The following is a 27,021-nucleotide window of genomic DNA, read 5'->3' on the forward strand; positions in this document are numbered from 1 at the left end:
GAAAGAACAAAAGGGAAGGTCTGTGATAGGGTGGAAGGCAGGAGAGATTTAAATCACTCCCTATCTCTGCAACCTCTGTACTTGGTTAAAACCTGTTACATCTGTAACATTTTCCAGGTCACAGACCTGAGACGTTGGCACAAAATCTCCTGACATTGGCCCAGAAATTCGGGTTGGAGGCTTCCCGCGGGTGCAAGCCCCCGATCTGCACTTACCTTGCGCGCCGGCCATTGCGCTGTAGGGCCCCGTGGAATTCCAATCCGGGGCCTGGTCCAGCTGCCGACGCACAGTGCTTGCGTATCCCAGGGGCACAGTTAGTTCGATGCGTCCCCTGGGATCACGTGGGCCATGGGCAGCCAATCGGAGCAGGGAATGCTCCATTCATAAGATTGACAGGAAGAGCTGTCAAGACTTATAAATACTACGGCCCCAAAATAGCACTAAACATTCAAATAAAAAAAAATTTTAATCACATTTTTTAAATAAACTATAAATTACATGTAATAACTATTTTAAACAATAATTAAAATTTTTGAAAAAAATAATTTTATATTCTAACGGGGCTAAAAATAAACTTACCTTGCATTAAAGAATTTAAAAATAATAAACCTGTGGAAAAAATGTTTTAATTTTAATTAATTCACCACTTACCTTGTAAAAAGCAGGCCTTACGCCTGCTTTTTACATTTCTAAATCCTGCAGGCTTACGATCCCGGGAAAACCTGTAAAAAAAACGTAAGTTTGAGGCGCACGCGCAGCCTCCCCTGCGCACGGTTCGACCTCTGAACCTCTTCGTTCAGAGGAATGGAAGTGCCGGTTTCCCGCGCATGCGCAGTGCATGCAGGAAACCGGCACTTCCATCGGGCTTACGGGTGAGTACACAGTGCGTACTCAGCCGTGGAGACCCGAATTTCTGGGCCGTTAACTCTGTTTCTCTTTCCACACCTGCTGAGCATTTCCAGCATTTTCTGTTTATATTTCAGATTTCCAGCGCTCGCAGTATTTTGCCTTTTGAACAAAAATATGTTCATTAATTTAAACCAGGAAGGAATAGACTAGTGAGCAATAGCTTCCAAATATTCAATGAATTATTTCATAGTAATATTGCCCGTACAGCTAGTAAAAAAGAAGTTATCCCAAATTTTAACAAGCGTAACAATGGGAACATTTCAAGATCATATTGGGAAAAATCAACAATTTCTTTGATGGGTACTGTAAGATTGCAAAATTTCTATATCTCCCAGAAGGTTATTATTAATAAAAAAAGGGGCCCTGTAATGGACATTTTAAATTAAAGTGTACCCAAGATGGCTTCCAAGCCTCGTGGCAGAAAACCTGTGGGATTCAAATGTGGATTCTGCAGAGCAGACAGCTTGGGAGTAATCGAAACTAAGGCTGCAGGTTCTCTGTGAAGAGAACTTTACCAGACAGGACTTTGAATAATGTATCAGACTGAATTGGAGTCAGATCTAAATTCAATGAGGCCCACAGTTAAAGCTATTAAACAGTCTGCATACGTAATCGGAAACAGATTAAACACAGCCATCGAGGCTGACAAGCCCATCAAGAACTTACAGGACAATACAAGTCAATTACCGGGCTGGTAAATGCAATTACCGGCCATCTAAAAACAGTTAACATGGATTGCTACCATTATTGAAAGCTAGCCCGCCAAAATTAAGACAATGAACTAACCAGATTCGGCGCGAAGATAAGGGTTTTCGAAAAGGTATAACCGAAGGCCCCGGGTAGCAGGGTCACGCTGGCATTCGCTCTCTCGTGCTCGTTGCCCTCGACCCTGCTCTCGTGGCTCCGGCCTCTTGGGCTGCTGCTCGTACTCGTGCCCTGGCCTCGTGGTGGGTTCTCTCCCCGGAGCAGATTTTCAGTAGCCAGAGACACCATACCAACTGCTGGGAAGGGGAGCGAGGCCCAAATCCACAGCCATCCAGGACGCCCAGGCCGCAGAAATGGGCGAGACGAAGTTGAGCAGGCAGCCCAGGACTTGTAGTGTAGTCAGGCAGATGAGACGAGCTGAAGAAGATGATAATACCTCGATAAGGGCAGAGCAGAGCAGCGAGAACCGTATCGGTAATTTAAAACCCCCAAGTGCCTAGTTATAAGCTGACGCCTGAGGGGAGGGAGGAAGTCCCTGAGGAGGATAACAGCAAGCATCTTGTTGAAAGAAAGTGAGGATAACAGCAAGCATCTTGAACACAGTGTTAACGTAGGTCTCCACGCCACAACGAATACACAGGCGTTCGGTGCCTGGCCAATAAGGCCTAAACGGTAACGACTGGTGACTGTCCGATAAATATAACGTTACCGCCGACGACCGCCCGAGTGAGAAGAAGAGGAGGACCCATCGGGGCGAGACGACGACGGTAGCTGAGGAGAAGAGGTGTATCACGGCAGCAGCCCCAGCACCACGCTTCCGAAGACCACGTGACAACGGTGTACCTAAGAGGACAGAGAGCAAAACCTCAAAACCCGTTTTCTTTTCCAACAGTTGATTTTGAACTTGGATTGGTGAGCATAAATTCTGGCCCCTCATAGCTCAATCTAGTTAGGTATAGGGGTGGGATAAGGATAAGGGGATTGTTAAGATTGTTGTTTTCCCTCGATGTGCCGTGTGTTCCCCATTCCCCGTACAAGTGTATTTGCCTATAATGATGTAGTGGTAATTTCTTTTAAGACTGTATTAAAATTTTCCTGTTTAATAAAATCTTGGTTTTGTTTGCATCCAAACCAACTGTCTACCCGAGTTTTCTATATCGCTGCCTGTACCTAAGTCTGGTGTCGAGAACCCAGGGGCGTGGGAGCGATTCAAACCGCTCACAGACAGTCAGGGGCATAACTGACTGGGCGCACTCGTCACACCCGCCACCCCCTACAGTACATTGCTTCTTCTGGTTTTCTTCTTCTTTGACAAGACACATTTTTGGATGACTTTGTTTCTTACTGACACACATATCAAATTGATACACATCTACAAGAAAATATCTGGTTAAGCTATATTAGAAATTTTACTAAGCATAATATTAAACTTGACCTGAGTCTGTTTCTCTGGAGCTATATTGTGATTTCTTGTAGTTTTTATATTAAAGTGTTTTCTGGTTGTAGTTCCAATGATAATATGAGTCATTGCATTGCAAGATTGCGCTCCTGTGTGTCCCTCTGTAGTACCATCCCACAGGTCAGCACTGCAACGTGTCCACAAGAAGGTGTGACCTACATTGGCAACGTCTCGATTTTAAAATTCTCATCCGTCTTTTCAGATCCCTCCATGGCCTCGCACCTCTCTATCTCTGTAATCTCCTCCAGCCCTACAACATAGAAGATAGGAGCAGGAGTAGGCCATTCGGCCCCTCGAGCCTGCTCCGCCATTCAATGAGACCATGGCTGATCATCCAAATTCATTACCCTGTCCCGGCCTTCTCCCCATATCCCTTGATCCCTTTAGCCTTAAGAAATATATCCAACCCTCCGAAATATCTGCGCTCCTCTAACTCTGGCCTCTTGCGCATCCCTGATTTTAATCGCTCCACCATTGGCGGCCGTGCCTTCAGCGGCCGAGGCCCTAAGCTCTGGAATTCCCTCCCTAAACCTCTCCGCCTCTCCACCTCTCTCTTCTCCTTCAAGACCCTCCTTAAAATCTACCCCTTCAACAAAACCTTTGGTCACTTGTCCTAATATCCTTATATGGCTTGGTGTCAAATTTTGCCTGATAACGCTCCTGTGAAGCGCCTTCGGATGTTTTACTCTGTTAAAAGCGCTGTATAAATACAAGTTGTTGTTGTATCTACAACCAAGTAAAGTCAGTCGGGGAAATGAAGTAGAATTACAGCATCTAGCTTGGTCTTCCTAAGTCACTTCTAAAGAAGCAGAGCTATCTTATCTGTATTCATACTCTAAAATTGCGACATTGTAACAATCATGTAATGTGGCAATGTTAGAGTATGAATATTGGTAAGATAGGTCTGGTTTAGCACTAAAAATAATTAACCTCATATAAAGGTCCCTCTGCATATAATTGCAGAATCGTAAACAGATACATTAGGTTAGACATTGTGAATTTGACAAGGAACAGGCTCAAAGGTTAATGTGTTCACTAACCTGCCTCTGTAGCAAAAATGCATATAGCAGCATGATCATTTCGTTTAAGCCGGCCACAGGGCCGAGGCTACAGCCCCTCTCCCCTCCACAGGGCCGAGGCTACAGCCCCTCTCCCCTCCACAGGGCCGAGGCTACAGCCCCTCTCCCCTCCACAGGGCCGAGGCTACAGCCCCTCTCCCCTCCACAGGGCCGAGGCTACAGTCCCTCTCCCCTCCACAGGGCCGAGGCTACAGCCCCTCTCCCCTCCACAGGGCCGAGGCTACAGCCCCTCTCCCCTCCACAGGGCCGAGGCTACAGCCCCTCTCCCCTCCACAGGGCCGAGGCTACAGCCCCTCTCCCCTCCACAGGGCCGAGGCTACAGCCCCTCGCCCCTCCACAGGGCCGAGGCTACAGCCCCTCTCCCCTCCACAGGGCCGAGGCTACAGCCCCTCTCCCCTCCACAGGGCCGAGGCTACAGCCCCTCTCCCCTCCACAGGGCCGAGGCTACAGCCCCTCTCCCCTCCACAGGGCCGAGGCTACAGCCCCTCTCCCCTCCACAGGGCCGAGGCTACAGCCCCTCTCCCCTCCACAGGGCCGAGGCTACAGCCCCTCTCCCCTCCACAGGGCCGAGGCTACAGCCCCTCTCCCCTCCACAGGGCCGAGGCTACAGCCCCTCCCCCCTCCATTGCCTGAAGACATTGGGCCTGAATTTGCGGCTGGAGGGGAGAGGGGCTGTAGCCTCGGCCCTGTGGAGGGGAGAGGGGCTGTAGCGCATGCCTCCGACCGGTAATAAACCTACGCACCTACCTGCTGGTCCTGGGTCCGCGGAGACTCGTGCTCCTGGGCCTCTCTGGGTACCCGCGGGTAGAGGCCCTCGTATCCCGGGGGACGCAGGCGGTTCGCACGCGCTCCTGGGATCATGTGGACCAGCCCAACCAATGAAAGAAGGGAATCCCCATTCATACATATGTTGATTCCGTACGTATAGAATCCCCATAAGCATGAATGGAAATTACCCCCAAAAAACATGTACACATCAAAAAAAAATGCATATTTAAAATGAATTAAAATGCCATTTAATTAAATATTTTAAACAAAGTTATTGTTTTGAAAAGTAAATTAAATGCTTTAAAGGGGCTAAAAATAACCATACCTTATTGTACAGGTTTTATGATGTTTAAATGATTGAAAAAAAAATATTTTTATGTTCATTTAAACTCTTACGCTGGTAAAAGCAGGCCCTGCACTTGCTTTTACCAGGTGTAAGAATTTCACGGGCATTTGCTGGGCAGAAGTTGGGCAACTCTCCGCCCGCGGATGCCCTTTTCCTGGAGATGCGTTGGATCTGTCAAGATGATCCTTCACAGATCGCAAGTTCCGGGTTTTGGCGCATGCGTCTTTTGGAAGTCCATGTACACCACATCAACCGCTTCGCCCTCATCAGCCCTCTCTGTTACCTCATCAAAAAACTCAATCAAGTTAGTTGCTGCCAGCAAGACGGATGTGAAAATGTGCACCAATTGAGGAGTAACTTGCCAATTACAGTTTGATTACAGTGTGCCAGTGCAGCCTTCGGTCGCCTGAGGAAGAGAGTGTTTGAAGACCAGGGCCTCAAACCCGGCACCAAGCTTATGGTCTACAGAGCAGTAGTGAGATACCTGCCCTGCTGTATGCCTCAGAGACATGGACCATGTACAGCAGCCACCTCAAAGCACTGGAGAGGTACCACCAACGCTGCCTCCGCAAGATCCTGCAAATCCATTGGCAGGATAGGTGCACCGTCAGTGTTCTCGCTCAGGCCAACATCCCCAGCATCGAAGCTTTGACCACGCTCGACTCTCGATCAGATCCAATGGACGGGTCACATCATCTGCATGCCCGATACAAGACTCCCAAAACAAGTGCTCTACTCGGAGCTCCGGCACGGCAAGAGAGCCCCAGGTGGGCAGAGGAAACGCTTTAAGGACACCCTCAAAGCCTCTGTGAAAAAGTGCAACATCCCCACCGACACCTGGGAATCCCTGGCCCAAGACCGCATAAAATGGAGGAGAAGCATCCAGGAAGGTGCTAAACACCTCAAGTCTCTTCGCCGGGAGCTAGCGGAAGCCAAGCGCAAGCAGCGCAAGGAGCACACGTCAACACAAGCACCCCACCCGCCCGCCCCTTCAACCACCGTCTGCCTCACCTGTGACAGAGACTGTAGGTCCCGCATCGGACTCATCAGTGACCTGAGAACTCATGTTTAATGTAGAAGCAAGTCATCCTCTGTTCCGAGGGACTGCCTAAGAAGAAGAAGAACCGTTTGAGGAAATTTCAGGCCTATGTGGTTGACTCAGTGCCCTCAGAGTAAACAGGGATGGCAATAAATATGGCCCTGCTGGAATTGTCCACATCTCATTGGGGAAAAAAATGGATGGGTGTTTCTGAGGACGACTTACTGAGGAAATCTTTAACTTTAAATAATCAATGTGATGAGTTAAGTATATTTTTCTTTTCAAAATTTTGTAGAAATTGAGCAAAAGAAAACTGAGGATTATTATTTGCAGTATGTTAATTGGTTGATCTTTTATTGGTAGATGTGGCAGAGAGCTTACGTTTGATTAGTGTTTTCCATTCATGCTTACTATATGCTGATTGGTAGATTTTCTGCTCTTATATTTGTGATTTGTCGCTGTTTTACGTACGCTAAATTTAAGTAAGACTCCGAGATGTCCATGAGTTTCAGTGTGATCCTGAAGTGTTAAGCAGGAAATGCATGCAGTCATATCGTTTTATAATATTGATGGATAGATATATAGATAGATTTAGATAGAAAATTGCAAATGCATCACTTTAATACTTAAGGAAACCTAGACTATTTAAAACTCTCTTTATCTATCATATTCTAATAAGTCACAAGAACATAATCACAGTCGAGGATAAGAATAGACCATTCAGATCATCAACGCTAATTCCTCCGTGACCTTAATTCTCCCACCCCGCCATCCAACTGCATTTGTTAAGGCTCGGATGCCTTTGTCTCTACTATCCTGTCTGGTAGATTATTCCAAACATTTATCATCTTTTGAATAAATGTCCCAAATTTCCTTTTCACTAATTTAAATTTATATCCTCTGGTCTTTCGAGCCTGACTTACTTTGAGGTAATGTTCAGGGTTTGCTTGATCTATGGCATTTAATATTTTATATTCCTCAATGATGTCAACCGTTAACCTTTTCTCTCTAGACTGTACAACTTGAACTTCTATAATATTTCCTCATGGTTCATCCCATTTGCACATTTGGAATGAATTTCAAGTCTTCACACTTTTATTTCTCCACGTTGTTTCAAAGAATGGAACTTTGCTTGAGATAGAGTCCAAACTGACATAGTTTTGATCAGAGATGGGACACAGGATAGTCCCCATGCATAAAATCTATATCTGCTATCAGTTTTTAAAATCCAGTTTAAGGTACTCCACTGCTTTTAGCATAAGAACATAAGAATTAGGAGCAGGAGTCGGCCCATTCGGCCCCTCGAGCCTGCTCCGCCATTCATTACGATCAAGGCTGATCTTTGACCTCAACTCCACTTTCCTGCCCAATCCCCATATTCCTTGATTCCCCTAGAATCCAAAAATCTATCAATCTCAGCCTTGAATTTACTCAACGACTGAGCCTCCACAGCCCTCTGGGGTAGAGAATTCCAAAGATTCACAACCCTCCGAGTGAAGAAATTCCTCCTCAGCTCAGTCTTAAATGGCCTACTCCTTATCCTGAGACTATGCCCCCTAGTTCTAGACTCTCCAGCCAGGGGAAACAACCTCTCAGCATCTACCCTGTCAATCCCCCTCAGAATCTTATACGTTTACCCTTTAAACAATGAGAAAAGTACTTGCCCAGACTGTTGGCTTGTTCCTTACATATCGGTAATCTGGGGGCTCCATTGATATATTTTTCATTCGGTCTCATTTGTATACATTTGAACCTTTTTTAAAACAATAACCATTTCTTTCGTTAAACTTAAACCACAGTGATATCTTCCAAGATTCCCTTTAGACCCAGTTTTTTTATGACTACACTAGACCCTTATTAAATATCAGACCAGTAATAAAAATTCTGGGAATGTAGTCATCTAGTCCTCCATTCTACAATGTGATTTGAATCTAAGTTAGAACATTAGATTGAACTTAGATAATCTATCTTGTACTATCAGTGCTTCATAGTGCATCCAACTCTTTAGTTATGTACAAATAAATGTATAAGGTCATTTCCATTTATTTTCTCTCTGACATTCTTCCTTCACCCCTCCTTTTGTGAATGTGGCAACTTATTCTGATGTACTTACACAGCACATCCTCATCCAAGTGATGAGTCTTTATGTGAGATTAGGTAGCGTGCATTGGTTAGGCTGTTTGGCTGCCAGAACCACCATTGCCGAGCCCAATCATGTCTTCACCTCGCATCCTGATTTTATCAGGGGTCACTAGAGATCCCCTGCTAATTTTTTTGTCTTTTCTTGCAAATACTGGGGCCATTTGTGACACACATCCACCTTACTCCTAACACTGCCACATTGGCTGAGATTAACTCACTCAGGACATCGTGGAGACGTAGCTCGAGACTATTCAAGTCAAGGATAAGGAATATTATAGTTGGTCTGTATTGTTACATTTATTCCTGCTCAAAGATACCATGTGTAAGGGGGGCATCTTTTAACTGGTTTATGGTAATTTACCTGGCCAGCAGCCTTTGCCTCTGAGCTCTGACCAATTCCAACCTTTTACCTGGTTTACGGTAATTCACCTAGTCAGCAGCCTTTTGCTGCTGCACTCTAAACCAATTTACAAACAGCGGTTTTGAATCGCTACCCCTCCTTCAGTTCTGAGTGGAGGAACTTATAATTAATGATATTAAAACGGACAAGTGGTTTGGATGAGAGAAAAATCAAGTTTTATTACCTAAATAAACTACAATCAAAAGAATAAACTATACCACACGAACACAGTAATTACAGTAAAACTATATAACAGGGGGTCGCAGACGGCGAAAACGAGGGATAAAATGGCTCCAATGTTACTTAAACAATCTTAGCAATTACCCTCAAATCACCACCTCTAACTCCTGCTAGGTTGCCTTGCCGAGGAGTCAGAACACCCTGCTCACCTGTGGTCCAGCGAAGTAAAGAGAGAGATAGCTTCTCAGCAGCTATCTTTATACCTGGTGAGCTCCTGCTGTTCTGCCCTGCCAGGGCTGTGTGCAAAATTCCCACCCAAAGGTTCCAATACACAAGAGAAAGCTGTGATTGGCTAACTCAGAGTGGTTGGACTGGGTTAATGTGTCTTCTGGAGCTCCCTGGGCTGAAACAAAAGGGAAATACAACTGCTCTATTGTCCAGAATGCTAGGTGATTTAAAACCCATTCAGTTCTTAAACGGTTCCCATTCAAGATCCAAAGTCTCTTCTGCAGTTTAGATGTGTCCACTCGATATACAAACAAATGCTAATAGCATTCAATTGCTTTGTAAACAAAGCATTGTCCTGTGGTCATCTGGAACCACAATTGATTGACAGTCTTGAGTGCTTAGCAAACAAAGTTCCTTTGTTCATGCTGGCAGTTTCAAGCACTCGATCTTAGAGTCAACATTGTAGAATGTTTTGTAAACAGGCATCGATTGTCCTGCTGCAGGGGGGGTGGGGACTCCCCTTTGATTGGCAGCTCCATTGAACCTTACTTCCAGACACAGAAAGCTGCTTTCCAAGTCCTTTGTCTTCAGCCATGTGGTGTGACAGCCATTTTATCCCTGGAAATTTAAAAGCACAACGCCCAGGGATTCTTTAATCAAAAAAATTAATCTTCAGGACTGTAAATTATTGCGAATTCTTACAGTCCGCCCTTGGCTACTTCCAGCTTGCTTGTAGTATCCTCTTGAAGAAATGAGCAATAATTTCTGACCCCTCACAAACAACCATCCCCTGTATTTACCCAATAGCTACCTACCACTAAATCCCCCAACCCGTCTACTTCCCTTAAATTCAAGAAAAAAAACCATGGTACGGTAGGCATCTTACAGATACTTCAGTTTACAATAAGGGGTCTCATACCCCTACATGCTTGTAAAATTATATAATGTAATCCAAATTTACAAACACCTTTTTCATTATAACTTATTACAAAATGTTGCAATCTTAGTTACACAATGTAATCAAAATGATCCCAAGCATGGAGAGGGTCCAACGCCTCTGCTCGACTTGGCACTATGAAACAAAATACAAAAAAATCATTAAACATTTGAAACAACATGCTTAAATAAACCCCGACCATCATGTGCCAATGATGGGTTGCAAAATTCGAGTGGGTATTGCTCCTCCTATCCGGGCAGTAAATGTACCTTCCACCCCCCTTTGATCGTCTTAAACTTTAAAACAGGCAGAATGGATTTACAGACCAGCCTGCTCCGCCAGCCCCGAGCCATTCGCTTGTCCCTTTGTGGAGGCTGGGTACCCCTCATGTTTAAAATATATCTTAGCATAGACCGAGACTGGGGAGCATGGGATCTCGACTCCCAATCTTTCCCCCTCCCGTCTACCCTCGAGTGGCTGTAGAAACTGATGGGTGCCTGTGTGGCGGCTCTCCCTGGCCCCACACTCAACCTTGGATCCCAGATCCGGCCACCCACTCCTCCTCCCCAGCCACACTTACACTCTAACTTTGCCCATGGGCCCCCGGGTGAGTTTCTCCCTCCCCCGACCGCACCCACGCGACTCTTGGGTCTCCCCCTCCGCTATACAATCTTTCCCGGGCCATCACCACCCACCCCCGGGGAACGGGTCCCTATGTGACAAGGCGCCCGCGCTTCCCCATCATGACTCCTCAACAGCGAGGTCTCCCGCAAGTGAACTTCGGTCAGGATAGTGCTGGGTTGAGGGCCTTGCCCCACCCAGCTGGGGCCCATCTCCTCCCCATAGGAGGAGTAGGCAAGTTCCTCCGGACCCTGTCCAGTTTTTCCCGAAGATCGCTGCGGGGTCTCCTGGATTCGTCCAGTGGCGAGGTGATCCCCAACATTCTGTATCCGTATCTTCATTCGAAACCCAGCTCGGGCTGGGCGAACATGGCTGCTTCATTTTCCAATCTCCTGCAAAAATTTAAAAGGACATGCAGCCAGCTCTCACTGATCTGCTGCCTTAGGTGGAGATATGGTCGGGTCCTTCGACCTCGGACCAAAATACAAACATTTGGCACACTTGTAAACTTAAACTTACACTTAAACTCAAAACATTTGAAAACATTCTAAACTTAAAATACATCTTAAAAGCACGCTACGATCAAAACGCAATCAATACAAAGCTATAATACAAATGCCGCCCGTCTCCGGGCGGCCAGGCTAATCTCTGGCACTGGCGCAGATTGCTGCTGGCTGCAGCGAAGCTGGATTGCCTCCTGCCTCTGGCCCCTCGCAGCTTATGGCTGTTGAGTGGGGGCCTCTGTTCTCTGGCTTCTCCCTGGCTCGGGAGTCTGCCCTACTCCACTGTAAAGTGGGTGACCATGCTTTCTTAGGCTGGCGCACCCATTGAGACCTTCTGAGGGGTGTCTCTATGGGGGAAACTTTGGCTGGCAGACCTTGAGCTTCGGTCACAGCCCCAGCTGGCTGGGAACCTTCTCCCCCATGTCCAAATAGCCCGCACTGTATAATGTACCTGGCAGCCTGCCGGTGTAAATCTCTCTCTGGGTTTGTCTGCTCTTCCCTGCCCACTCCTGTGCTGGGGGCAGGTATACTCACACCACCCGCTGCTGGTGGCTGGAAATTTTCCTCCGCATGTTTAAAACCTGGTGTCAGCTCCCTCCCTATGTCTCCTGCAAGAGGGATTGCTATCCCTGCCCCCCCAGGGTCCCACATCATGGGGGGGGCCACTCTAGAAGCTGGCTGAGAAGCTGGTCCCTTTAAACAGGCCACTGCACCTGCGTCAATCTGCTGTTCGGAAGACTGGGGGATTCCTGTCTCCAGACCAGCGCCTGCGCATGCGCGGGCAGTTTCAGTGAATGAATGGGTAGCAGCCTGCTGATTTCTAATCCCAGGCTGCTGTTTCTTTGTTTCTGAGCCACCTAACTTGCACTAATTTAAACTTTGGTTCGAATTTAAGCTTTTGCCAAAATTTAGGTCCCACTGGGGCGGGGAAGTGTCCCAATTTGTGGGCAGGACAACCTGTCCCTGGAAGCAAGCCACATTGCCTGTCTTTGTAGGCTGTGAACTTGAACTTGCATGGACAGCAAACTCATGTTCCCTCACCCAGGTGGCTTTAAATGGGGAATTTTGGACCTGCCTTTCGTCTGGGGCCAAAACTATCCCCAGTGTGCCTCCCTTGTCCTGGTTTTCTGCTACTGGACCTGCTCTACAGGGGTCCCAGAACTCTCCTTCCCTGTTCCCTGGCTTAAACAGCTTACTCTGAACATGAATGTCTCCTCCCCCCACACAAGCCACAGTGCTTGCCTGTGAACTCGATCTTGCTGTGGGCTGAGGATTCCTATTCTCAGGCTCACTCCTCATGGGCGGACCGTACCTCCATTGTTGGAGGGGGTACACTGGTCCTGGTCCCCGCCTGCCTAGCGGGACCTGCTGGTGTTCTCCTACCACCCCATTGTCCACCCCTCCTCGCTGCCAGAGCTCCTCAAGACTCGGAACTGTGGGCTGCGGTCTTGGGGTCTCTAATTCCCAATCCAGCACCGTTCTGGGTGCTGCCTGTGGGATGGTTCTACTTGGGCTGCCAGTAAAGTCCAGCTGACCTGCCTTCGGGCTGATCAGACAAATCATCCCCTTTGATGCATTTAAAGCCATGTTAAGGCTTTCTATCTCTGCCCTACAGGGGCCATGATCTGCTTCCTCAAACCTTAGGGCGCAGGCCAGCTTATAAGCTGCCTTTACTTCCCTAAACTTCTCCTCCTGCTCTGTCTCTTCTGAGGTGAGGCGAGCATTCTCTTCCCGCAGTCTCATCTCGCTCCTCTTTGCTTCTATGATTTGATACCTTAGGAACTCTGTTTTGTTTCTCGCATGGCTCTCTCCCTCGCTAGCTTCTTGGGTGAGGTGTGCATTCTCCTCTTGTAGCCTCATCTCTCTGTCCCTAGCCTCTGCTACTTCCTGCACAAGGCGCTCTATAAATGCCTGGCATTTCGTGACCCCTAGTGTGAGGCGTGCATTTTCTTCCCGCACCCTCATCCCACTAGCTCTGGCCTCATCCACCTCTCTTATGAGGCGTTCTACCTCTGCCTGGCATTTTTCACACTGGGACTCCCGATTCTTGGCCTCTTTAACCTCCTCCTGCACGCTCATCTCACCCTTCCTAACCCAGCCACCTATACCCTGATAGGTCAGCCTACACGCTGCTGCTAACATCCGCAGGGCTACCCACATACTGAAAATGAGAGAAACTATAGCTGATGCTTTCTCCAGATCCAGACCACTTATTAAATCAAAAACTGCCTCCACTCCTACCTGGCTTGCCATTTGTAAGGGGGGGGGGCATCTTTTAACTGGTTTATGGTAATTTACCTGGCCAAGTTGGGCCCGCGCCCGAGTATTTATACTCCTTGGACGGCGCCCTCAGCTGGCCGTCCAGTAGTACTTCCTGAGTTACTTCTTGTAGAAGTTGCGATTTATGACACCGGGATTTTGTTTTAGTCTCTGCCCTTCCTACTGCGTGCGTTGCTATGGTGTAAGTGGCGGTAAAAGCATTGTTTGGTGTAATTTGAAATTAATTTCAATTTGGGCAGGCCTATTGTATGCTGAGTGTCACTTTCCCAGTAGGAAATGCCAGAATTGTTCCCTGCATGATTAACGTCACCCTCACCCCGCTCCGCCCCACGCAGCAGACATTATGCCGAGGAGCTGGATAACTCCATAGGAAAATCCACCCCTATATTTGCAATAAAGTTTGGAAATGATATTCTAACAGTTTTAGACTAAAATAACTTTGACTTGTCTGTAACTACAGTTGCACTTTGTTGTATGCAGCTGGTTTTATTTTTGTATTCCGTTTTAAGTTTCCTCATTTTATATCAGTGTTGGCCAATAGAAATCGCTGACTCGGCATAAGTGTGGCTACGACGACACTGCTTTAGTTAAATGCACTTTTAGTAGAAAACGCCTTCTGTGCACTCACACTATACAGGTAAATGCACTTCACGTGTGTCTTATTTACTTAACAAACATCGACTGCCATTCAGCAATCAAGGAAGTAAAGCACTCACAACGATCATTCGCACCCTCTGCTTTTTGTCTTGCCAGTTTACCAACAAACACAGAAGTAAGGATAAAGTGCACAAGCATCTGCCTTGTAAATATGAGTATTGAGATCACATGCCCAATGACAGTGTCTGTTATTCATTTTTTGCTTACTAATCAGAAATGCAATTGGTGTTATAACTGGATTCACAATTAGCCAGATGTTGCTAGTGGCTAACATATAGGACAATGCGGGCATATAAAATGTTACTGGATAAATTCTGTTAATTTCCCATATAAATATTGCAGCTATCTTCATTCTAATGGGGACTATGTAATTAAAGCAAAACTTTTTAAAAAAAAGAACAATATTATGCCAAAATGGATAAATAAAATACCCATTATTCCAAAAATTGAAAAATTAAAACATATTTCCTAATAGGATGATGGGCTGAAAGACAATATTATAAGATTTAGGATTTAAGGAACATGAGACTGTAATGAATGTTAAAATTGTTAAGAGAGCCATTACATTATATGACTTGTAAATGTGCTTTTATTAAGATTAGTTCATTCTTAGCTTCTAGCATTTACTGTTGTTAGAAAATAGACTTTAAGGCTGAGATGAGGAGGAATTTCTTTATTGAGGGTTGTGAATCTTTGGAATTCTCTGCCCCAGAAGGCTGTGAATGCTGAGTCGTTGAGTATATTCAAGACTGAGATAGATAGATTTTGGACTCTAGGGGAATCAAGGGATATGGAGATCGGGCGGGAAAGTGGAGTTGAGGTCGATGATCAGCCATGATCTTACTGAATGGCGGAGCAGGCTTGAGGGGCCGTATGGCCGACTCCTGCTCCTATTTCTTATGTTCTTTTGTTATACTGCGGGTATCGATTTGAGATTGGCATCTCATGAGAATGATGTGGGGCTGACAGACCTCAATTAAAATGTTGGTCACACATCATTCTCAGATCAGGAAAACAAAATTCCACATGCATGGACGGACTCACCAGCAAACGATTTAAAAAACTTTTCAAACTTCGCTTTGCACCAGGCTGCAGTTATTCTGTAACTGGACATGAAGCCAAAGCATCGGGAGATGGGGAAAAAATAGGCAAAACTTTGCCAATGCTGGAAATCTGAAATCAAATCAGAAAATGCCTGGAACAGATCAACAGATCTGGCAGCATCTGTGGAGAGAAGAAGATAGGTTTAATGTTGTGTTCTGACAGAAGGTCATCGACCTAAAACGTTACCCCTGCCTTCCTCTCTCCACAGTTGCTTCCTGACCTGCTGAGTGTTTCCAGCATTGTGAAATGAAGTACTTTCACACAATTTAAAAAGAATAGATTCATTTAAACTGCATCTGAATTATACTGTGCAGTTTGTGATGCAAAACTATAATTGCTTTGCATTAACACACATTGTCCTAAAAAACACCCAAACTGTAATGCCTACATGGTAACTTTGGAAATGAATAAATGTAACAATACACACCGATTATGTTGCTCCTTATCCTTTTCTCCTAGTGTTATTGGAACGTACACCAAGAGAGTCTCAGCTTCCATTCCCCGCGATGTCCTGAGTGAGCTGATCGCAGCCAATGTGGCGATGTTAGGAGTAGAGGGGATGAGTGTCACAAATGGCCCCAGCAATTACAAGGAAGGACAAGAAAATTGGCTGCGGACCTCCAGTGAATCCCAATAAAATCAGGATGCCAGGTGAGGACTTGATTGAGCTCGGCAGTGGTGCACTGGCAGCCAAATAGCCTAAGCAATGCTCGCTCTCCAATCTCATACAGAGACTGTCCACTTGGATGAGGCTGCTGTGAAAGTACATCAGCATGAGTTGGCTATGGAAGGAATTTAGCAGACAGAGTGATTGGCCTTGGAAGTGCAGTTTTTGAATTGGACGGTGAAGTGTTTTTCTGAGGAAGCAATATTCTTGATCCACATACACACTTTTAGTTTTGTTTATATTAACAAAGAACGATTGTACAGTTTGTGCTTGCAATTTGTACTATTGGTTGAGAATTGCCAGGTGATTGTCTTGAAAGAATCTCATCAGCAGTTACATTGCTAACTAACATGGGGTGGAGACTGTTAAGTATGTGTATTGTATTGAACAATTAACACAAAGACTTAAACGTATAACTCAAACAGGTCTTTACTGGTTGGAGGTAGGGACTATACATAGGTCTTTACTTCATGCCCACAGGCGGGAACTGAGGGGAGATCAGTACCCACAGTACTATTTATACCCCTATGGCCAGGAGTGGTACTGCGTATCACTACGCCCAACAAGTAGTGCAGTCCTGTCCATAGGTTCAAAGTAGCACACATATTACATACACAACATTCCTCCCTTCCTAGCTTTACAGTCATCTCCCCATTTAACATAACGTAATAACATATATACATATATAACTTCAGGTTTACATAACAGAATAACATAGATACATAGATAACTTCATGTCAAAACAGATCACAGATTCAGTCTCTGCGGAAAACAGTTCACAGATTCAATCTCTGTGGTGGAGTCGGTTCACGTTGCTGGAGTGACTCATTCAATAGTCCTTCCATGGATTTAACAGTTTGAACTTCCGAACTGAATTGGCTCCGTTCGGAGGGACCACGTGTGTGATCTGGTAGAGGTAATAATGGTTCAGATGGGTCATCTTCTGTTTCGACTTTTCCTTTTCTGCTTCTTGGAGACTCTCTGGGCTCCACTGTCAGCTGCCAGCTGCATGCGCAGTTCCTCCTTCTCTCCCTCCTTTTTCCGTAGTAGAGCCACCTTCTCCCGATGTTCCGTAGACTTTCGGTGCTCCTCCATGATTTCTGTATGGTGGGAGTCGAAGTTACAAGTTGGGCAGGACAGGACATAGTAATATTCGGTGTCGTCCTGATCTAGGCCAGCGAGAGGGTCTTCTATTTCCTCCATACCCAGCTGGGCGTTAGCCAGCTTTTGTTCCAAGTCCAGACATCTTTCCTGAAGAGACTTCTTCATGCGTACCTCTTCATCCAGCTTTTTCTGGGCTTTCAGCAAGTCGTTTACTAATGACCTCATTTGAGATTTTACTACTTCAACTTCTTTTGGAGATTGATTGATCGGACTATTCAATCCCTCTACCGGAGCAGCTGTTTCAGCGGTCTGTTGTTCTACGTTGACGTGAGTCAGCGTACTTTTGGCATCCAAGGGCTGCTCTGTTGCAGTCATCTCAGTCTGTGTTGCCACCTCAGCTCTTCCAATAACCTTTGAGAGCTCCGAACCCCTTTCGTTTGAATATTGAAGTTCGTGTTCAAGTTTTTTCCATTTCAGAGTCCTGTCCTTCAGCATATGCAGGAGTTGGCTGACCGTTAACTCCTCTGACATCAGACGTTTTGTGTGCTCCTGCTCCATTTTCTCCATCAGCTGCTTCTGTTGTCTTTCCAGATTCTCCAACTCTATATCAAAGAACTCTTTCGTTGCATTCAACTCTTGCTCACAACGGCGAAGCATTTGTTCTAATTGCTGTTGTAGTTTGAAATGGAGTTGAGTTCGAGCCCGGTGTCCCTCAGAAATGGGCACATCAGTAGACTTGCCAGACTCAGAATCCACAGTTAAACTATGTTGTTGTTGCTCAGTGGAATTCTGTGCTGAAACTTTGTCTTTTGCACCTGAGTTGGGCTTATCATCATCCGTTCCAGAGTCTGGGCCGACTATCTTCACCGAGTTCTCACTCGTTATTGTTTGTAGGAAATGCCAGTCCATATTCATTTTCCTAATCCACTCCTGTCCTAGTAGTGGAGAACCTCCTTCAGATATCACATATAAGTCCATTATTTGACTGTCTTCGCCCTTGTGGACCACTGCAACCTCTATTTTCCCGATGGGGTACACTCTTTGCCCCGTGTATGTTTTCAATATAATCCCCGTATCCTGTAGGGGAATATGTTGGAATAACTTTCCGTAATCTTTCTTATTTATGACCGTCAATGCCGATCCAGTGTCCAATTCCAGTTTTACTTGGACTCCTTCTATCTGAAGAGTGACCCAAATTGTCTGGAGGTCTGCACCCTTACCAGCGTTGAGTACTCTTAAGCTAGCCAGTTCATTACAGCTTAAGCTAGCCAGTTCATTACTGCTAGCGTCTGAATCGGACTCCTGTTCGGTCACCTTGTGTACCTTTGCGTATTTTCCTTGCGGTGACTTCTTGTTGCTGGTCTTCTTCCCTGACCTGCATACTCTAGCTATATGTCCAAGCCTACCACAAGTTCTACATTCTTGGTTTTTAAACCAACACTGGTTCTGATCATGCGTTGTCTTTCCACAACGATAACATTTGCCAGAACTCACACCCAATTTGTGTGCACTGAGCTCCGGTGACCGTAGCTGCATTACTGCCGTGCCTCTCGCTGCGGCTTCGTGTGCTGCTGCCATAGTGACCGCCTTCTCAAGCGTCAGCTCATTCTCCTCGAGCAGTCGCTTTTGTGTATCCTGTTTAAATAAACCACACACAAATTTGTCTCGTAGTGCATCTGTCAGTCCCGTTCGAAACTGGCAATATTTCGCTAATTTACGCAATTCCAGCAAATATTCAGCATTGCTTTCATGCTGTAGCTGCCTTCTGTCATAAAATTTAAATCGTTCCGCTAGCATCAGCGGCGTGGGGTTTAGATGATCTTTCAGGACAGTAACAATCTCATCGAACGTCTTATCCGCCGGTTCATCTGGTGATAACAGGTGTTTCAATTGCCCGTATGTCTTCGCACCCATTAAATTTAATAATGTTAGAGCTTTATCTTGGTCATGAATTTTATTGGCCTTACAATAATTTTTTACTCTTTCAACATATATGGCCCAATCTTCGAGGTCACTATCAAAGGTGCTAATATTCCCGTGTTTAGGCATTGTAGATTTGCAATTTCTCAGATTTTATTTTGTTTACTTGTTATCAAAGATGGCGGCTTCCCGCTCTTGCCGTCGTCCTCCGCCCACAAAATGGCGGTTTTCCCGCGCTTGGCGGTCTTCACCCGTCCCCCGACGCCGTCTCCCTTCAGCCCCCGAGTGCGGCCCTTATCTTTGGTCCCGATCGCACTTGAAGCGGCTCCCGGCCTCTGGCTCACCCGCTCGCGCGTTTCACCGCGGCTCTTATCAGGGATTGCGATCGCCCTTATCTTCTCCAACTTCCCCAGCCCTGTCTTTGCAGCCAACACTGCACGGCTTACCCCACCACCTAGGTTGAACAAGGAAACTGCAGAAAGACTTCTGTCAGTCGCTGGAAGCTGTCAGGATGTTTGCTGCACTCCAGTGCTCAGTCGCTGATGGAGGCTTCAGAGTCCTAAGCCTGTCGCTTCTAGTGGGGTGGTGATGTTTGAAACCTCTCTTCAACTGCCGCAGGGTAAGAACCTGACTCGTCGCCAGTGTTAAGTATGTGTATTGTATTGAACAATTAACACAAAGACTTAAACGTATAACTCAAACAGGTCTTTACTGGTTGGAGGTAGGGACTATACATAGGTCTTTACTTCATGCCCACAGGCGGGAACTGAGGGGAGATCAGTACCCACAGTACTATTTATACCCCTATGGCCAGGAGTGGTACTGCGTATCACTACGCCCAACAAGTAGTGCAGTCCTGTCCATAGGTTCAAAGTAGCACACATATTACATACACAACAGAGACCTGGGCATTATTTGAGCTTTACTAACATTGGTATTGTATCCAATCTATCCTGGACTCTGTAACACAAAAGGTTTTTTAGAGAACATGGCATTTACATCAATATCTGTTGGATTCTATCATTTTACATTTAGGAGGGAGATAAAATATAATATACTGTGCATTAAAATGGATTTCTCCTTGTTCTGCAATGTTTATGTTTTAGTCCTTGTGCAGAAGTGAAATTTAATTGTCGGAATTCTCCTGTCCCTACCACTAATACCATTTACATTATTTATGTTGTGCAACGGAATCATGGAGAAAAATCTCCTTTGACATTAGCCTGTCTTCACTGTGCGCACAACAACTCACGCCTTCTTTGATGTGAGAATTGAAAACATTTATGATTCTTAACCATCTGCTGCAGTTGATCCTTTTTGTGATGTGTGTGAATTTCAAATCAGAATTTGCAAGTGTGCTCGGGCAATTTAATAGTAAGATCAAAATGCTTCACAAGGCGTGCGGTATTTTTCTACTTAATAAATGTCAAAATATTACATCACTTGCAGCACTTCAGATAAACTGTTCCTGTAGAACAGAAATTAATTGATAAATGGAATTTTAAAAAAAGACAAATATAAAAAAGTCAGTAAAAGTGGAGTTTTACAAACATCAAATGCATATCATTATTGAAGCATTTCTATAATATTATTAAAGATCAATTAAAGAGACATGTTTGTACACAATAATTATCAAAGGACTTAATCTAGTCGGCATGTTTGCTTATTTCTCTGGAATCACTCTGCACAGAAAGATTGAGCTCCAATATGACTCTTAAAGTTCACCCACTGAGCCTATTAAAGTGAGATTTGGCATAATAAAAAATACAACAAAAAGCCTTGCTAAGGGAAGTATTTAACTTGATCTTCCCCTTCCCTGGTATTAGTGTTGTTTGGCAGAAACTCAGTGTCCTGGTGCCAAGTTTCTGCTGTGATACAAAATTGCAATATTCCCTTTGGATTTGGTATAGGTTGTCCTGCTGGTGTTCTGTGCAAGTCAATCAGGAAAATCATGTAAACAAATGGGTACCACATTGAAAACAGATGCAAATTATGCTGACAATGGGATAAAAGTGAAGCATGCTGTTTGCACCAGAGGGAAATACTTAGCAAGGTGTGGAGCAGATTGTCACAGACTGGACTGTGCTGTTTGATTCCAGGCTCATGAGGTGAACCCCCCCCACCCCCTCAGCTCCCCCTCATTGAAGAAGTTCTGAAGCAGAACAGGGCCATTCGACTGCACCTAGGGAGAGATGACTGTTAATAGAAACAGAATTGTCCAGGTCATGAACAATGGGAAAGGCTGTTCAAAAGGTGAGCCAAGGAGAAATGAGATGCAATAACGTTCTTCATAAACATTGCTGGAAGGGTCCACCCATTTCCAGAAGATCTATCCTAACCCTAACCCTAATAACAGGAAACTACTCAAGATACTATTGAAGCCTGTGAAAGGTTGGAGAGAAGAGATCAGGTAAGACTTGGATGATATGATCTGCTTTAACTGTTTTTGAGTACCTTAGAATTCTTGTAATTGTCTGGTTTGAAAGTAGATTGAATTATATTTTTTTCTTTTTCCATTTCTGTAATTTTTAATAATAAAAAATTCTATTTCTCCCTATCTCTGTAATCTCCTCCAGCCCTGCAACCCTCCGAGATCTCTGCGTTCCGCCAATTCTGGCCTCTTGAGCATCCCCGATTTAAATCACTCCACCATTGGTGGCCATCCCTTCAGCTGCCTCGGCCCTGAGTACTGGAATTCCTTCCCTAAACCTCTCCGCCTCTCCACCTCTCTTTCCTCCTTTAAAGACGCTTCTTCAAACCTAACTCTTTCACCAAGCTTTTGGTCACCTGCCCTAATATCTGCTTATGTGGCTGGGCGTCAGATGTTGTTGGATAACACTCCTGTGCAGCGCCATGGGATGTTTTACTACGTTAAAGGCGCTATATAAATACAAGTTGTTGTTGTTCTGTCAGTACCTTCAAAACAATAAAATACCGCAGTTGCTGAAAATGTGAAATAAAACATTCAGCAAGTCAGGCGGTATCTGTAAAGAAAGGAAACGTGTTGATATTTCAGGCATAGCATTTTGTCAAAACTGGAAGATACTACAGATGAACAACTCATAAGAAGGAACAGCACGAGGAATGAGGAGGGGGTGGGTGAAAGAATGAGCTGTAAAGTGATTAGGTGGAGGACAGGAGACGGTTCACTGACAGAACACTAATAGCACAAGACAAAAGGAGACATGGTAAGAGAAATTAGAGAAACGGAAGACATGTGCAAGCACCAGAGAATGCGTGAATAATTAAAGCAGGTTCGCTAAGTTGAAGAGGGCACGCATGAAAACCTGTCAAAGTGGAGCAGGCTTCAGTGGCCCAGGAACCTGGGCAAAAAAAAAAGCAGGTCAACACCACAGCTACAGATGACCCTGTTGGCAATGTATCAATTGGGAATCCACATCCCAAGCAACAACCTACTCCCTTCCCCAACCCCGGAAACACTGGGAGCTCAAGATTGTGCTGTGGACAGAATGGCGATAGATGCTCAGCACAGCAATCACCTAATCTGCGTTTGGTCTCGCTGATGTAAAAGAGACCGCCTCATGAGCAGTGCATATAGTTTAGTAGATTGGAGGAAGTGCAAGTAAATTCCTGTCTCAGTTAGGAGGAGTGTTCAGGGCTCTGGATGGCAGAGTGGGAAGAAGTGAATGATTAGGTGTTGCACCTGCTGTGCTCACATGGGAAGTTTCCAGGAGAAGGAAAGCAGGTTTGAAAAGAGAGAAAAGAGTGGATTAGGGTGGACCCAATGGCAATGCTGAAAGAGGGGGTGCGGTTGGGAAAATTTGCTTGTAGGTGGGATTATGTAGGAGGTGGTGGAAATGGTGGAAGTCGTTCTGTCGAATGTGAAGGGGGGAACCTATTACAGTTCTGGGAGGGGCAAGAAGAGGTGAGGGCAGAAGTAGGGGAACTGGATAGACTCGGTTGAGGGCCCTGTCTATCATGGTGGAGGTAGGTGGTACCATCAGTGCAGCTGCGATGGAGGCACTGGGAGAAGGGAATGGAGTTCCTACAAGAAGCCGGATGGGAAGAAGTATAATGTAAGTAGTGGGAATTAGCAGGCTTCTTATATTTGACAGTCAACAGCCTAGAGATGGAGATAGAGCAGTCCAGAAAGGATGGGAAAGAGTCAGAGACCACATAAAGGTAAGGGAGGGGTGGAAATTTGAAACAGACTTAACTAAATTCTACAGATCAGGGCGAGAGTAGGAAGCAGCACTGACATAGTCATCTGTGCAATGGAAGAGGAGATCAGGGAGGAGACCTGAGTAGGACTGAAAGAAGAATTCACACATCCAACAAAAAATATAGGCCTAGTTAGGACCCATGTGGGTTCTCATAGTGACACCTTTCATCTGGAGGAAGTGAGTGGAGTTAAAGGAAAAATTGTTCATTTTGAGAGCAAGTTCAGCCGCACAGAGGAGAGTGGTGGTGTCTTAAGATTGGTTGGACCACTGTTAAAGGAGGAAGCGGAGGTTCCGCAGACGATCTTGGTGAGGGATGGATGTGTAGAGGGATTGTACGTTCATAGGCCCAGATATTCTGATCGCAGGCCTCCTGCGGGCAGAGGACTGCGATCTGGAAAAATCTGCGCCCTTACCCGAAGGCTCCTGGAACGTGCACAATTCCGATGCTGGGACTCTCCAAACTGCCGGTGCGCTGGTAGTTCGCTACGTCCCTGGGATCACATGGGCCATGGGGAGCCAATCACAGAAGGGAATCTCCCTTCATACATTTGACAGGAAGGCCTGTCAAATATATGAATGGAGATCACCCCCCAAAACATAGTAAAACTTTAAATATATATTTTTTTTTAATCACATTTTTAAAATGACTTGAAATTACAATAAATTAACTATTTTAAACAAAAATTAAAATTTTTGAAAAAAATAATTAAAGTTTTTTACGGGGCTAAAAATAAACTTACCTTTCTTTAAAGTATTTTTAAATGGTAAATCAGTGAAAACTTTTTTTTGGGACTTTTTTCAACTCTTATACCTGCTTTTACCAGGCGCAAGAATTATAAAGGTTTTCTGCGGGTGGAGGGTCTCCAGAAAGCGGAACTCTCCACCCGCGGAGAGGCCCTTCTCCCGGGCAGCCGAAGGATCTGTCAAGAGCTCAGAAATGTCGGTTTCCAGCGCATGTGCAGTGCGTGCCTGAAACCGCATTTCCGATGTCCCTACGGGTGGGGTACACAGCCTGTACCCACCCGTAGAGATCGGAATATCCGGCCATAGTGATTAGGACCAGAAAAGTGGAATGTGTTAAAGTGGTGGAGGGTGTTAGAAGAAGAATTGTGGATGTAGGTGAGTAAGATCTGGACAAGGGAAGAAAAAATGGACTGTTGAGATAAGAGGAAATATGTTCCATAGGGGAAAGAGTCGGCTGAAACGAGACAATCTTGTTTCTCAGTCTACTGAGATGGTCATGTTTATGGATCTTGGGGAGGAGATTCCAGAGGTGAGGTGAGAGTGACTGCCCTTGACACCAAGGCAGCATTTGACCGAGTGTGGCATCAAGGAGCTCTAGTAAAACTGAAGTCAGTTGGAATCGGGGGGAAAACTCTCCACTGGCTGGAGTCATACCTAGTACTAAGGAAGATGGTTGTGGTGATTGAAGGTCAATCATCACAGCTCCAGGACATCGCTGCAGGAGTTCCTTAGGGCAGTGTCCTAGGCCCAACCACCTTTAGCTGCTTCATGAATGACCTGCCCTCCAACATAAGGTTAGAAATGGGGATGTTCGCTGATGACTGCACAGTGTTCACTGCCATTCACAGCTCCTCAGATAATGAAGCAGTCCATGCCCGCATACAGCAAGACCTGGGCGACGTTCAGGCTTGTGCTGATAAGTGGCAGGTGACATTCGCACCACAGAAGTACCAGGCAATGACTATCTCCAACAAGCGAGAGTCCAACCACCGCCTCTTGACATTCAATGGCATTACAATCACCGAATCCCCCACCATCAACATCCTTGGGGTCACCATTGACCAGAAACTTAACTGGACCAGCCACATAAATACTGTGACAACAAGAGCAGGTCAGAGGCTAGGTATTCTGCGGCGAGTGTCTCAAAGCCTCCCCAAAGCCTTTCTACCATCTAAAAGGCACAAGTAAGGGGTATGATGGAATACGCTCCACTTGCCTGGATGAGTGCAGCTTCACCAACACTCAAGAAGCTCGACACCATCCAGGACAAAGCAGCCCACTTGATTGGCACCCCCTCTACCACCTTAAATATTCACTCCCTCCACCACTGACGTACCGTGGCTGCAGTGTGCACCATCTACAAGATGCACTGCAGCAACTTGCCAAGGCTTCTTCGGCAACACCTCCCAAACACGTGACCTCTTCCACCTAGAATAACAAGGGCAGCAGACACATGGGAACACCACCACCTCCAAGTTCCCCTCCAAGTCACATATCATCCTGACTTAGAAGTATATCGCCGATCCTTCATCGTCGCTGGGTCAAAATCCTGGATCTCCCTACCTAACAGCACTGTACCTTCGCCACACGGACTGCAGTGGTTCAAGAGGGCGGCTCACCACTACCTTCTCAAGGGCAATTAGGGATGGGCAATAAATGCTGGCTTTGCCAGTGATGCCCACATCCCATAAAAACGCATTAAAGAAAAGATAGAAATGGACTGTGCAGTGTTGAGTCTGTGTGTCCCAGTTATGTTTAGGATCAATCACTGGACACAGACAACAAGAATAACTTTTAACAGGTCTTTACTATTCGGAGGTCAGGGCTGAACTGCCCAGCAAATCCCTACACAACACTTATATACCGGTGTGGTCACCACCGGTATTACAGTATTACAGTATACAGCAGCCAAGAGAAAGTAGTACATCTCTTAAGGTAGTTCTCTTAAGGTGGAACAGGTTACATACACCACAATCCTCCCTTTTTAGCTTAACAGTTATATCCCCATTTAACATAACATAATAACATATATATATATACAACTTCATGCAAAACAGTTCAAAGATTCAGTCTCTGAGGAGGCCTCCTGATTCGAGTTGGATAACGCCTTTCAGGGGTCTCTGATTCTCGTTGCTGGGGTGACTCATCTAGTTGGTCTCTTATGGATTGGACATCATCATCAGGTACATTCACTTCTGAGGTAGATGCTTCAGGTTCACTAACTTCTTCCACGGTTGTCTCTGCCATAACCATGGGTTCGACCCTTGTTCTCGATTCTACCAGTTGGTCAGCATGACGCCGTATTACATTTTCACCAATATCTACCGTGTACATCAGGGGTCCTTGTCTGGCCCGAATTGTTCCAGATTGCCATTTCTCGTTTTTATAGTCCCGGGCTAACACTGGTTGTCCTATTTCGAAGCTCCGAGTGGTCTTGTTATTTATATGCTGGAACTGTTTGTTTTCAACTTCCCTCCGCACATTTGGTTTTAACAAGTCCAACCTGGACCGCAACCTCCTGTTATAGAACATCATGGCAGGACTTTGGTTTGTCACTGCATGAGTGGCGTTTCGATATGCCAGTAGGAATTTGTCTACCTTGTGTTGTAGTGGAATCTGATCTTCGCTCATGGCCTTTATTGCTTTTTTAAACGTTTGTACAAATCTCTCGGCCAACCCGTTTGTAGCCGGATGATATGGGGCAGAGGTATAATGTTTCACCCCATTCTTCTTCATGAATCTCTGGAATTCTTCTGACACGAACTGCGGTCCGTTGTCTGAACATATTTGTTCAGGCAATCCATTTCTTGCAAATATCGTTCTTAACACCGCGATCGTCTTTTCCGAGGTAGTGGTAGTCATCTTAATCACTTCTGGCCATTTAGAATGTGCGTCCACCGCAATTAAAAACATGGAGTCCATGAATGGACCAGCAAAGTCAATATGTACACGTTGCCATGGGGTTGAAGGCCATTCCCATGGATGCAGCGGTGCAATCGGAGGTGCATTTTGCACTTTTTGGCACCCTGAGCAGCTTTTCGTCAG

Source organism: Somniosus microcephalus, chromosome 10 (assembly GCF_052327205.1).
Source record: "Somniosus microcephalus isolate GS21.2 chromosome 10, FLI_Smic_1.0, whole genome shotgun sequence".
Lineage (NCBI taxonomy): Eukaryota > Metazoa > Chordata > Chondrichthyes > Squaliformes > Somniosidae > Somniosus > Somniosus microcephalus.